The following is a 12,650-nucleotide window of genomic DNA, read 5'->3' on the forward strand; positions in this document are numbered from 1 at the left end:
CCGCTGCTGGCCTGGGGTTCCATTCACCCAGGCCGGCAGCTGGCTGAGCGGGGTCAGCGGATGGGACCCCAGCTGGCAAGGGGCCGGCGGCCAGAACCGCAGACCGGCAGCAGGCTGAGCGGCTCAGCCCACCACCGGTCTGGGGATCCGTCCACCAGCTCCTGACAGCTGGGGTCCCGGCTGCCGGCCCGTTCAGCCCGCTGCCGGCCTGGGGTTCCGTTCACCCAGGCAGACAGCAGGCTGAGTGGGGCCAGCGGCTGGGACCCTGGCTGGCAGCAGTGTGCCAGTAACAATCAGCTTGCATGCCACCTTTGGCATGCGTGCCGCAGGTTGCCAACCTCTGGAGTAGATGGAACTGTGGCTGACTGCACATGCAGGAGGGAGTATCATACACGTTTTCAAGGGCGACAGAAAATTACTTTCCCTAATCTCAGTGCAAAAGGGGAGACCTTGAGGAATTGTATCTCAGGGCAGCATCTTTGAGATGCATTGACTTCTGGTGCTGGTTCTGGGGGTAGGGGGCAAAATTACTGCCCCTTTATATGGGCTGTGCCTAAAAGTCACAATCTAGTCAAAAGAATGAGGAGTACTTGTGGTACCTTAGAAACGAACAAATTTGTTCATCTCTAAGGTGCCACTAGTACTCCTTGTTCTTTTTGCTGATATAGACTACCATGGCTACCACTCTGAAATCTAGTCAAAATGAATTTGTTTTCCCCTTTGCTCTACTTTCATAGGCCTGACACAGTGCCCATTAGCTTCAATGGGAGTCTTCCCCCTGACTTAATCAAGAGTAAAATATAAAGTGTGGGAAAAAGTCTGTGAAACCTAACCTCAGATTGCAGGCCATTGTTCCCCATGACTTTCATTATATTTGTTCAGGAGAAGAGAGATGGATTTAGGAACTTTAGTTCCTTTTCCTCGCATATTGATTGCTTTAATTATTAACTTTAAATAAGCAAACAGCTAAAAGTTATGTAGCTCAGTTTCAGTTAATAGGAGTGTTATTATTATGTGGTTCACCTTAATATTTTTATTGCATTTACTGGAATTTTATGTACATTTTTAAAGCAAATTTAAGGGTAACTACATGTAGCTGTTCCCATTTGTCAAATGAAAAAAAAATTCTTTACTTCTGTCTCTCTCTCATATTTCGGAGCAATGTCTAAGGTGCACTTTGTCTGAATTCTCTGCTATGCAGTGTGCAGATAACGTTTTGAAGTCAACATTCTCTAGGGGTATTGGAAGCAAGTTTCTGGAGATTCTACCCATTGGTAGCAGGGAATCAATGAAAGATACAGATATTGGTAGGAGACTTTCTGTAGTATTGCGTATACAGAGCCTGTGGTATCCTGCAGCATTTTCTACAGCTGCAGAATCATGATATACTACCAGCCCTAGGTACAAACATTTAAAAAGCTATGCTAATTTTCAACTACAAGGACCAAATATCATCACCTTGGTTTAAGCTACTCTTCAATGGCCTTCAATGTCAACAAGTAAGATTATGGTTTATGCATTGTAGGCATGATCCAAAACCATTGACCTTTGTTAAGTACAGGAGTTCTGCTATAAAGCTTCTATGGCTTCTTAAATATGCTTACTTATGCCATTCCCATCTCAATGTTATCTCAACCCAATGAATGGTGCCATGCCAATAGGCCACCATATATGCAATCCTGTAGTGAATTATCGGCTCTGCTTTGATCTTACTGTGTGCTTGATAAAATGGAATTGGACCTATAGGTTGTGTACTCACATTTGTTAAATTATTCACATACAGAAGTATTTGCAGGACTGGGGCCCAATCAGGATTATTTCATGTGTATGGCTGACATTAACTGACAGGCAGCTGCATCAGGAAACCATATTGAATATTAAACTACCATAAAAAGGAGTTTATCGTGGTCCCATTTCACCAAAGAATTTATGTCCTGATCCTCAAAGATATATAGGACCCTAATTCCCATTGGCTTTAATGGGAGTTAGACATCAAAATATCTTTGAGGATCTAAGCCTTTAGCACATCCTTAACTTTAAGCTTGTGCTTAACTGTCATTGAAAATCACATGCTTCAGTGCTTTGCTGAATCAGGGCTAGAAAGAGCCAACCAAATAGGATAAGTGAGACGAAATACAACAGAGGGTTACATTATGGCCCTGAATACCTTGTGTACTAGTCTCATTTGAGATAAAGCCTCTAGAAACGTGGAGGAAATAGATTATCAGGAATTTTGTAGCCTTCCAGGGCAAGATGAAATGGGAGGCAAAGAAAGAATTAAGAAAATGCCAGAAAAAAGTTAATATTACACTTGGTTCCACTCCATTACTTTGGGCCCAACTCTGCCACCTTTACTCATGGAGTAGTCCCTTTCTCCACCACGCTTCCTATGGAAATAACTTGTGGAGCAACTACTATTCAATGCAAGCACAGGAGAATTGTTCCATCTGTCGCCCCTGGAATACGAGTTACAAGGTGGGAAAGGAATGTTGTAAGAGGGGCTGGAGAATTCAAGCAATTTGATTGACTGCCAGCCATTCAATCTCATTATAATAGCTACTGAACAGAGTCATTTTTAAATTTTATTTATTTTTAAATCATCAGATAAAATATCTGTTCTAAAGAGGAATTCACAAAATAGCAGGCTTAGTATTTAGCAAGATGTTATGTTTTTATCCCTGGGAAACAGTCACCTACTTTAGTAAATGTTTGGGTAGAAATGCCAAAGTAAGTTATTTGCAACTGTCAGTGTAGAATGAGACATTAGATACATTTGAGTTTTATTACACTAACAGAAAATACTTACCCTCATTCTGCAGTATTAGAGTGAAGTTCACCCTCAGTAGCGAACCAGCAAAATGCTGATGTATTACTTAAGTCCCACTTAAATCACATTTTGAGGGTTTAAGTGGTGCATAAGCCATGTGCTGAGCTTCTTCACAGAGGTGAAATTCACCCTAGTAACTACTACTGCAGGCTGCCGCTAAAGAAAGGGTGGATTTTCAAATGGAAGTGAGGGGCCTAACCCTCAATTGATGCATTTGAAAAAAATATTTTGAAATCCCAGGAGGCAGAATAATTCAATTTGGAGATTAAGAAATGCAAAGATGTTAGAAATAAGAGTGACAATTATATTTATAGCAAGATACTACAGAGACATTTATTTACAGTTCAAAACCTTCTCCAGATAAGCCTATGTCCTGTGCAGTATTCACTTTTTTCACCTATTGTCTTTTAATACACCAACTGGATTACTTTACGTAGAACTGGGGCCTGGTGTTGTGACCAATGTCCATGAAGTACTATCACAACATTTCTCAGAATACATTTTCCCTCTCCACTTTCAATTCTGATCACATCCCGTGAAGAGCCACTAATCCAAATATTGCAGAAATTTAAAAAAAAATCAGTTCAAGTTTGTTTCTCAAATTGTATAATGGATATCAGTGAAAATGCTATTTCTGCACTACAGTAGACTGGTGGACACTTTACAACAATACTGGGGAAAGAACAAGAAAATACCATTGGAAAGAACACTGACTAGACAGCCTTTCCTTCAGAAAGAAATGGACACCTGAAATTAGTCATTCAATCAATCCTATCAAAGACCTACTCAGTTTTTCATGGAATTAGGCATATTTTGTAGGCAACCGACGTTACCATCTCCTGCAATTCTATCACAACTCCCACAATATTTGGTGTTTTTCTTAAATCCCCCAGCTCCTAGAATTGTGTTAGTATGTGAGAATCTGAGGAGGTGGAGGTTGTGGGGTTTTCAAAGTTTTTAGCTCTCATGGTTATGGAGAACAGCTTTAAACATGACCCCTAAAGAAAACCCATGCAGGCCTAAAGAAAACCCATGCAGGCTAATAAGATGAGCCCCTAATGTATGAAAGAAAAGCCAATTTCATGATATTTGACTCATGATTTTTGAATGCCTGAGGTGGCAACACTGAGTGCTATTACTACCATTATTATAGTATTATTAATTTATGTTGCAGGAGCACTGAGCAGCTCCAACCAGGGATCAGTCAGGGCCCCACTATGCTAGGCATTGTGCCCATACAAAAAGATGGTCCCTGTCCCCTGGAGGTTATACACCCCCTGTTTGGGCCACCCTGTTATTTTTACTCTTCCAAAGAAAAAGAAAAAGGTTCCTTTCTCATCTGAATCTTAACACTCCCTGCAGAACTAGTGTTCCTATTTCAATGTGTCCAAAGTACATATAGTCATTTTATTTCTAATAGGTTTCCTTTGATTGAATTCATAGCACCATCTAGTGATGGATTGCTAGAGTATGGACTTTGGAGTCCATATTTTGTCATATTTCTCACTTTGATTTCAATGTCTTGGTTTCGTTTTAAAAGTCACAAAGGAAAAAGCTAAAAAATGAAATCTTCATAAATCATCAATGAGTTGGTGGGGAGACCAGCGTGGGTTATCAATGTTGCCCTTCCCTGGCTCAGGAGTAACTCCATACTGACATTTTACAGCAATATAGTCCAGTGGACTAGGAACTGGGACACCAGGGATCTGTTCTTGTCCCTGCCCTTGTCCTGTTCTATCATTGTGGATCTCTCTGCCCCTCTACCCTTTATCTTATTTATTTAGATTGCAATCCCAGGCAAGGATTGGGTTTTTTTACTATGTGTACAATGCTTAAAACAATTTGGCTTTGTTCCTGATGAGTAATAATCTAATTTCCATGAAAGCCAGCAGAGTTTAATTGGGAGATGGAGCAGGTCTTTAGTTGTCCAATCCTGCCTTGAATATATCTCATATTTAATCTTGAATTATTTACCCCTTAACAACATTCATCCACTTACTGCCACAAAGCACATTTTCCCACCAACAAATGTTCTTTTAACTTCCTCTCCTGACAATAAGGGAGAGTGAGTTAGTATTCACCCTCCATGGCATCCTGCTTCCAGCTGCCAGGAGAACATAGTTACTTTGTGTTCTTTTCCATGCATCCCAGAGGCTCACATGGAAGACACCAACATTATTTCATATGTCAATTTATTCTGGCAATGCTTCATTTCTCACTTTTGTACCAGCACCTGATTCAGCATCTGAAAGATGATTCATTTGAGTGATGAACAATCTGGGGATGTCTGAACACTGTCAGTTTGCAAATATTATACTCAAATGAGCTTTAAATCATTCAACACACACAAAAAAGGGTGTTTTTCCTGTGTTCCCTTGTGCATAAGCAAACTCTTATGTAGCAGTTACAGCTCCCTGCACAGCAAGTCTGAAGGGAACATGGCAATTACCGATTAAAGAAAATATTTCTCTGTATATTAAATTTTTCTTCTCCTCTACTACTTCATCCATTTGTTCCATTAGTTTCCAGTCCTCATCCTCACTGTGACTCTCAATACGCAGTGCTGTGTGAAGCAACTTAGTTCCCAGACACCTAAATTCCTGCAAATCCATGGATATAAACTGTGGATCCACACAGGGCTCAACTTGAGTTTTCACAGTAAAATTTCCCTAGGTACCTATGTTTCTTTCTCTAGGCATCCAGACGCCAGTCTCCCCCGCCCAAGCCCCAGAGCGATTTACAAACCAGGGGAAGATAGACCTTTAGCCACCTAAATCGTGGGAGGGGTCCAATCCGGTCAGTGTGCTCAGAGGCTGCTGACTGGGTCAGATGCCATTCAAAATCTAGCCACACAAGATGGTGGTGCATAGCTTATCACTTTTAGCCCAGTGGTTAGAGCAAGGGATGTGGGAGACCAAAGTTCAATTTCCCCTCTCTACCAGAAGGGGGGAAAGGATTTGAACATGTGTTTCTTTCCTCGAGCAGGGGGACTGTACCTGGGGTCTTCCACTTCCCAGATGGGCGCCCTAACCCATGGCCTACCCAAGTACATATTGTATTATTATAACAATGTTTTATCAGGGAGAGATTTTATAAACCATGAGGGCCTGCCTAGTTGACGTTCTGCATATATAAGATAAGCGAGCTGATACCCAATGCAACAGGTGATCCACAAACACAAGTATGATGACCACTCAGAGCAAAGTGGATGGTTCAGGGGACTGGCAATGGGATTTTAGAAAAGCATTCTTACCTCCAGATTTCCAGTTTCAACCTTGCTCAGGTCAGTAACCAGAAGGTGTTACCACCTGACAGCTGTCCAGAGGCCTCTCTGAAGTTAATTTGTCTCTGTCTAGTTCTTTGCCAGGTGTCTGCAACACAAAGCCACCCCCACATACGGTACCAGTATAGGCAGTCTCAACAGAGCGATAAAGGACCAAATGGATAACCACAAGATGTCTCTCGGCTTGTGCTGCTGTTGCCCATGCTGAAGCTATTCTGTGGATAGAGGGCTTTCGTCAGCACAGCGGTCAACATAGCATCTTTTACCAGCACTAAATTCACTTAATTTTTTTGTAAAGCAAATATATATATATTTGCTTTACAAAAAATATATATATGTCAGTTGTCATCTACCAAATCTGTCTGTCTGTCCATCTAGCGTTTCTGAAGCAGCCAGCACCGTGGTATGTAGGTGCTGTATCACAGTAAGCAGCAGATTACTTTCCAAAAATCAATCAGCCTAAACCATGATTGATTTAAGTTCTTGCAGTAATTGCTATGATAATCTGACTTTCTAAGAAGCACACACCTATTTTTCCCGGCAAATTTGTAAAACACCTGAGCTGGCTCCTCCTCAATTCCTTCCAGCAAAATATCTGACCACCCCTGACTGGATCATTCACAAATATACAGAGAAGTTCTATGGCAGAGCCAGCAACTGAGCTCTTATTCAGTGCCTTAACCACAAGCATTCAGACTCTTGCCACTATTAGACCAGGTGGTGCGCTGGATAATATTGATGGTATGGAAGGTGGTAATTTAGGTGTACTAGGAATCCCAAAACCTTTCACCTACAAGTAATACCAGAACATGGTGCATTTGACCCTACAATTCCACTTTTAGCTTCCCACAGAAACCAGCTCTACTTTGTCAGACCATTGTCCTGAAGCTCCTTCTCTCTGGGAGATGCAGAGCACCCTAGGCTTAGAGTTCAGATCCACCCTCTCTCCTCTCCAGAATATTTTCTTTAGCATAAATCAGAGAAGAAAAATATTTGGAGGAAATAGCCAGAAACATTGCGGTACCTTACAAGGTTTGTTTGCATAAAATCCTGAGCCACACAATTTTCACTGGTGGCCTGGAAGAGCAATTATGATTAGTGCCCATAGTAGCTCTCACTGAGTGATCAGTCACAGTTTCAAGGAGTTACAAATTTTTCTTACCCATCGAGGCAGATGACCAGGCTCCTGAGTTTACACTTTCACATTTAGGTGTACTAGGATGTCACCAACAGGCATCACCTGTGGCAAATCACTTTTGAAAATCTGTAATACAAAATTGGATGGATAAGAGTATGTCTTCACTGAAAAAAACAATACAAAACAAAAGATGCGTTCTAGACCTGGGTTGGCTAACCGGGTTAAAAAAGCAGTGAAGATGACAGTAACTCCATTTTTAACTCAGATTAACAGCTCAAGTGAAAGCCTCAGGTTGAACTCAAGCTGCTAAGCCAAGTTAAAAGCCAGGTTGCTATTTCTTCTCTGTTATTTTAACCTGAGTTAGCTAACCCAAGTTAAGAACACTCCCTTTCTTTTCTTTTCTTTTTTTTCCCCAGTGTAGACATACCCTAAATGACCTTTTAATGTATGCAACACAGGTCCAGCTCTTTCAAGTTAACTCTTTGGGTAGAACTGATTTTTACCATACCAGCTGTCAACTCACTAGAACGGAACAAATACCTAATGAGCCAATTAACTCCTCTGTGAGATGCAGGGAAGAATCTTACCTACCCAGAGGGGTTTCAGAGTAACAGCCGTGTTAGTCTGTATTCGCAAAAAGAAAAGGAGGACTTGTGGCACCTTAGAGACTAACCAATTTATTTGAGCATAAGCTTTCGTGAGCTACAGCTCACTTCATCGGATGATACCCAGAGGGGGTCGCTGTTGCTTTACAGAAGACACCTATAAGCACTAAAGCATAGGATTCCTCTAAAAGTGGTTATTTTAGGTACATGGCATAATTCAGCTGTGGAGTTCTAACATTCTGCATCATCTACGTTGGCCCAAAGCACCACTTCTTAGTTGCATTTGCCAGAAATACCAAACAATGAACATAAAAATAAATTTATTTGAGTGAAGACTGCTACTTCGCACAGTAGAATCAGGAAATAAAATGTACCTACAGAGAACGCCACTGATGGCATTGTAAAATGGTTTCTTGATCACATGGACAACACACAATCCCTCAAGATACCACACACATCAGAAGAGAACAGAGACCTGTTGACTATCAACTGTGGCTGTGCATTCTAGCATGATGATAAAAGTTAACAGAATTCTGGGAACCAGCTTTAATTATTATGATCTGAAAGAGTAAGCAAAAAGAGAGCTGGTGAAGTTTGCTGATGAACTAAGTTGTTTCAATTAATAACTATGGAGGATAGTGATTCAAAGGGTATTGCAACTAGTCTAAGAGTCCAAACATCACATACTGTACATGCTGAGGGGCTCTGAACAGAGGGAAAATATTTAGGAATCGCCGTGGACAGTCAGTAAATATGTTTCAGTAGCAGTTAAGGAAACAAAGAATATGCTTGGGTGTATTACAACAGAGATCATATGGAAAATACTGTGAAAGACAGTTACACTATTATTAGGTTTACTAAATCCAGTTTTGTTGACCTCATATTTAACTGTAAATTTAATAATATTTTGTACTTCTACAGTGACTTCCATCTAAGGATCTCAAAGCATTTCACAAGCACTAATGCATTTAGCCTGGCAGCACCCTTGTGCGGTAGGTAGGTATTACCATCCCCATTCTGCAGATGGGAAAATGGAGAAGGGAAACTTACCCAAGATTATTCAGAAAGCCTGTGCCAGAACTGAGAATACAAACTGAGGTCTCCTAACTCTCATTTGTGTGCCTCGCCACAAAACTATCCTACCTCCCTAGAGAAGGACACCAAAGATGATTAGAGATACAGGAGAGACCTTGAAAACTAGGATAATTCAACCTGCAAAGGGGTTGTCTTAAATATGGCTCAAATGAGACATTTAAAACTGAGGAAGATGCAATATAGTGAAAACTGACTTCAACTTCTTTCTATAGTATTTTGTCATCCAAAGGCAAGACAGGTACAGGAGAGGTTACTAGATTAAATTAACAGCAGGCAAGTCTATAACAGGTGAAAATACTTCTTTACTCAGCCTATGATGAGCCTACAGAGTTCAAAGCCTCAAGAAGGCAGAGTCAGATACTGAAGATGGAGTTTTAAAAGAGCCTGAATCATTTTATGATTAGCAATATTTGGAGTGTTACACACAAAGAAAGGGGTCATTCTAAGAGACAAGACAGAATTGTTTGCCCCATGTGCAGCATTGAACGACTGGTGAATATATTTTGCCTTTCTCTGAAACATTAGGGGTTGGCCACTGCCAGAACAGACCCCAGACGGGATCACCCAACGGTCTGTCCTGGTGTAGCAAATCAGATATTCATGCTTGCTATGACAATATGAGCCTGACCCTGGATAGTCACAACCCAGCACTGATGCAAAATCTGGGATAGGGGAGAATATGCATAGCTGTAATAAAAGCATTTTAGACTTCTCTTGGAATGTAAACTGTGGGAAATGAGATCCCCACCCTTGCATTATGCTTCTACTCACTAGGGGGAAGTATTGTACTGTATCTTTCTGGTGTACTCAACATACTTCCCTAGATTTTGCATAAACCCTGGGCTGTGACTACTATCCAGTGTCAGGCTCATATTATTGCATCCATCTGCTGTTGCATCCATGTCATACAATTGAATCCACAAATGACATGCATCAGCCTGAAACATGAGATATGATCATTGTTCAGTGAGTAACCTGTTAATTCGTAAACATCTATTTGCTTAAAAATTTAATCACACAGCATGAAATGCACCTCTGTGCAGAGAACCAGAAGAAGGCCTATGCACAACTTATGTCATAATTAAGTCCTAAGAGCATAAGTGGAGGACAGGTCTTCTGCTGGCTCTCTTCACTGGGACAAATTTCATCCACAGTCTAAACGAAGAAGAATCTTATTAAGAAATCTTCACAATAGGTGCATTTCATACTCAGCTGGATTACTTATTGGCAAAGCAACAAAATTTACGGCGGGGAGGGGGAAATCCCTTGGAAAGTCCAGCAAATGCCATAAATGTGGGTGTGTGCAGTAGGGAAACTTGTACCAACAAGGAGCGAAGGAAGCAATAGAAAATTTATCTTGCATTAAATAATATAAGGCAACTGCACCCTTCATCAACATACCTCAAAAATTCACATGGAGAGAAGTTCTCGATGCAAACAACCATGAAATGTATTTCAAAGGAAAGATTTAAATTACAATTATCCACGTTGGGACTCCTGCTGGTGAAGTCATTATCTGTGTACATTTAAAAACAAAACCCTACCAAAACAAAACACTACACTGCACACCTCCTGAGGAGAGGATGAGAGAGAGATGTCAGCCATGTTGTTTAATGCACTCAGATACTATGGTGAGGAGGGCAGTATAAGAATCTATATAGAATAAAATCTGAAACATAGATAGTGATGGGAAGGGCCTGAAGTCAGAGAATGGAAACTGGTATCTACCTGGCTCTGATATTGGTTTAATCAGCAGATTAAGTTTTCTATGATTCTTTTTTGTTTTATTATTTTTTAAAATGAAGATTTAATAAAATAATAAATAAATAAAATAAATAAAAACCCTAACACTAAAAAAGCGAAGATTTTCATAAGTGACTAGTAGTTCTGACTGCCTCAGTTTTTGAGTGCTCAACTTGAGACTTCTTATAAAGGACCATAATTTTCAGAGAGTGGGTGCTTTGCACTTTCTGAAAATCGGGTCCCTTTATAAGGTATCTCCAGCTGGGCTCCCAAAACAGAGGCACTCAACGTTACTAGTCACTGGAAAATGTCTTGACCCAAAATTCTTCCTCTGAACTTTAAACCAGCATCGAAGCAAAGCAAAGAAACCAGTTCAGAAACTCCAGCAGCAGGCTGGGAAGGCCACATGCTGCTCTCAGCTACACCCATTCAATCCCAGTGCAAACAGTGTACAGTAATCACAAATAATGAAGTAGCTGCAGTTGCCCAGGGGTGGCTGACTGACTGTCTTTTCTCAGCAAGAGAGCCTCCTGTGACGAAGTGGGACTGTTCTTAGTTTCCTCTGCATAGTGTGGGGGTGCCTCAGTTTCCCCTATGCAGTTCTTAAGTATCTAGGTGGTGGGATAAGGGTCTATGATCGTTGCAGAGCCCTAGAGGGCAGGTGTGTGCAGAGGTCTGGACACAGAGAATGGCCGACACCCTGTTTCCTGGCAACTGATGGCCTGGGCCCTTCCCCCCTGCAAGGTGAGAGCTAAAGGGTTGGAGAACAAAGGAATCAGATGACCTCCTGGCCCGGGAAAGGGACAAAGCCCAGAGGAGGAGGGGCTGGAGGGAGTTTCAGTTTGGGGCTGCCTGGGACATGGAGTGAAGTGCAGACGTGGTTGTTTGGCTCTCTGCCCCCCAAAATGGACTCAGCTGAGGGGTCCTGTTCTCTGCACCTACAAGCTCTGTGTTAGACCATGTTCCTGTCGTCTAATAAACCTCTGTTTTACTGGCTGGCTGAGAGTCACGTCTGACTGCGGAGTTGGGGGGCAGGACCCTCTGGCTTCCCCAGGACCCCGCCTGGGTGGACTCGCTGTGGGAAGCGCACGGAGGGGCAGAGGATACTGAATGCTCCGAGGTCAGACCCAGGAAGGTGGAAGCTGTGTGAGCTGTGTGTCCTGCAGACAGGCTGCTGACAGAAAGGAGACTTCCCCAGAGTCCTGCCTGGCTTCGTAGGGAGCAGTTCCAGAGCATCACCCAGGGACTCCGTGACACCTCCATCAGCAGTAGGTTCAGAAACGACCTTTTGGCGAAAGGCCAGACCTGAGCTGGTATAAATTGGCATAGCTCTACTGTATTTTGCAAAGATGGATCAAACTTCTTTCTGATGAGAGAAGTTCCTTTCTCCGGGAAATTTCTTCTAAGCAAAAGGGGTGCAGACTTTCATGAAATGTGCAGTGTGAATGGCATCCCATCAATGGCATATGAAAGGCAGGAGATGCTGGAGCATAATCAAGTTACTCACTTTTTCCTGCATGTCCTTTTGCAGAAATACCTTTCCCATACTTTAATCAAACTTTGTAAAAATTAAAAGTTTACCTGAAACGTGTAAAAAAATGTTGGCTATCATGGGTAAAGTATTGCACCTGAAAGCACAGATGTAAGATAAGTATCTAATTTTAGGAACAAGAAATCTAACTCAATATGCCTGCCTTTTTTTGTTTGTTTGTTTTTTATCTCAGTTACTTTTTATGTCTTGCCTAGTTAGGATATAAGCTTGTAAGAACAGAGGCTGTCTCCTGCTATGTGTTCATATACCACCTAGCTGGTTGAGGCCTTCAGTTGCTATAATAAATAAATAAATAATAATAACTTTCCCAATTTTCATTATATTCCCCCAAATCCACTCAATCTACAGAATAAAATGTACCGTACTGTAGACATCTGAATTCTTGCTTATTCTTCCTTTCAATCTCC

The sequence above is a fragment of the Chelonia mydas genome, chromosome 22 (assembly GCF_015237465.2).
Source record: "Chelonia mydas isolate rCheMyd1 chromosome 22, rCheMyd1.pri.v2, whole genome shotgun sequence".
In the NCBI taxonomy this organism is placed as follows: Eukaryota; Metazoa; Chordata; order Testudines; family Cheloniidae; genus Chelonia; species Chelonia mydas.